Source organism: Haliotis rufescens, unplaced genomic scaffold (genome assembly GCF_023055435.1).
Source record: "Haliotis rufescens isolate VD_foot unplaced genomic scaffold, xgHalRufe1.0.p SCAF_19, whole genome shotgun sequence".
Classification (NCBI taxonomy): domain Eukaryota; kingdom Metazoa; phylum Mollusca; class Gastropoda; order Lepetellida; family Haliotidae; genus Haliotis; species Haliotis rufescens.
Window position 1 is genome coordinate 19,992,725 of NW_025963879.1, and position 2,276 is coordinate 19,995,000.

Consider the following 2,276-nt stretch of genomic DNA (forward strand, 5'->3'; position numbering starts at 1 on the left):
GAGGCCGGTAGAGAAGTATAGAGGAATGGGTGTGGTCTCTAGAAAGGGTAAGAAACAACGAGACCGGTAGAGAAGTATAGAGGGATGGGTGTGGTCTCTAAAGGGGGTAGGAAACAACGAGACCGGTAGAGAAGTATAGAGGAATGGGTGTGGTCTCTAGAAGGGGTAGGAAACAACGAGACCGGTAGAGAAGTATAGAGGAATGGGTGTGGTCTCTAGAGGGGGTAAGAAACAACGAGACCGGTAGAGAAGTATAGAGGAATTAGAATGATCTGTGGTTAAGAAAGAAACAACGAGACCGTTAGAGAGGTATAAAGGAATTGGTATGGTCTCTGGTTAAAGAAAGAAACAACGAGACCGGCAGAGAGGTATAGAGGAATTGGTATGGCCTCTGGTTTAAGAAAGAAACAACGAGGCCGGTAGAGAGATATAGAGGAATTGGTATGGCCTCTGGTTTAAGAAAGAAACAACGAGACCGTTAGAGAGGTATAGAGGAATGGGTATGGTCTCTGGTTTAAGAAAGAAACAACGAGACCGGCAGAGAGGTATAGAGGAATTGGTATGGCCTCTGGTTTAAGAAAGAAACAACGAGACCGGTAGAGAGATATAGAGGAATTGGTATGGCCTCTGGTTTAAGAAAGAAACAACGAGACCGTTAGAGAGGTATAGAGGAATGGGTATGGTCTCTGGTTTAAGAAAGAAACAACGAGACCGTTAGAGAGGTATAGAGGAATGGGTATGGTCTCTGGTTTAAGAAAGAATCAACGAGACCGGCAGAGAGGAATGGGTATGGTCTCTGGTTTAAGAAAGAATCAACGAGACCGGTAGAGAGGTATAGAGGAATTGGTATGGTCTCTGGTTTAAGGAAGAAACAACGAGACCGGTAGAGAAGTATTGAGGAATTGGTATGGTCTCTGGTTTAAGAAAGAAACAACGAGACCGGTAGAGAAGTATTGAGGAATTGGTATGGTCTCTGGTTTAAGAAAGAAACAACGAGACCGGTAGAGAGGTATAGAGGAATTGGTATGGTCTCTGGTTTGAGGAAGAAACAACGAGACCGGTAGAGAAGTATAGAGGAATGGGTATGGTCTCTGGTTTAAGAAAGAAACAACGAGACCGGTAGAGAGGTATATAGGAATTGGTATGGTCTCTGGTTTAAGGAAGAAACAACGAGACCGGCAGAGAGGTATAGAGGAATTGGTATGGCCTCTGGTTTAAGAAAGAAACAACGAGACCGGTAGAGAAGTATAGAGGAATTGCTATGGTCTCTGGTTTAAGAAAGAAACAACGAGACCGGTAGAGAGGTATAGAGGAATTGGTATGGTCTCTGGTTTAAGAAAGAAATAACGAGACCGGTAGATAGGTATAGAGGAATGGGTATGGCCTCTGGTTTAAGGAAAAAACAACGAGACCGGTAGATAGGTATAGAGGAATGGGTATGGTCTCTGGTTTAAGAAAGAAACAACGAGACCGGCAGAGAGGTATAGAGGAATGGGTGAGGTCTCTGGTTTAAGAAAGAAACAACGAGACCGGCAGAGAAGAATAGAGGAATGGGTGTAGTCTGTGGTTTAAGAAACGAGACCGATAGAGGAGTGAGTGAGCGAGTGAGCGCGACGTTAAACCCACCTCACTACACTAGGCGTCTTAGTGTATAAAGCACGAATCTTCATGCCTCACTCATTCATATGTTCAAAGTTACCGGTTTCTACAGGGTCTGTATAACACAGGTGCAGCCGCATTCTTCACTCTGAGCTTTGAAACACTCGTTAAAAAGTAATCAATGGCAACTTAAAACGTTATATTCAATGTAAAAACATTCACGTATTTCGCTTTATATAGTCAGCAATATTCCCGTGACATCGCGACGACCTGTAAGTAATCGAATCTGGACCAGACAAACCCTCTACATTATAAACTACATGACTTATTAAACATATGATTTAGTTTCATTGGAAACGCCTCTCCATCAACTTTCAAAAAACATTATTAAAAAAATGACTCTTTGAGTGTACCCGATCTTTCAGACAATGGCCGTCACGTTGTAAAGTTCACGCAGTAAGACCTGAATAGTATCTTGTCGACCCCGACACGCACCCATCTAAAAGTAATCAGGTGAAGAAAAAAATCTGCTTCGGAGGATAGTTCCAAACAGCGCAACGCCACTAACTCATTAACTATCATAGCCATGTTGCCTGCACACAGTGTCATATTTCATATTTATTTCATACGCAGGTAATTTTATGACGATTTGGTTTGTCTGCACATGCGCATTGCGA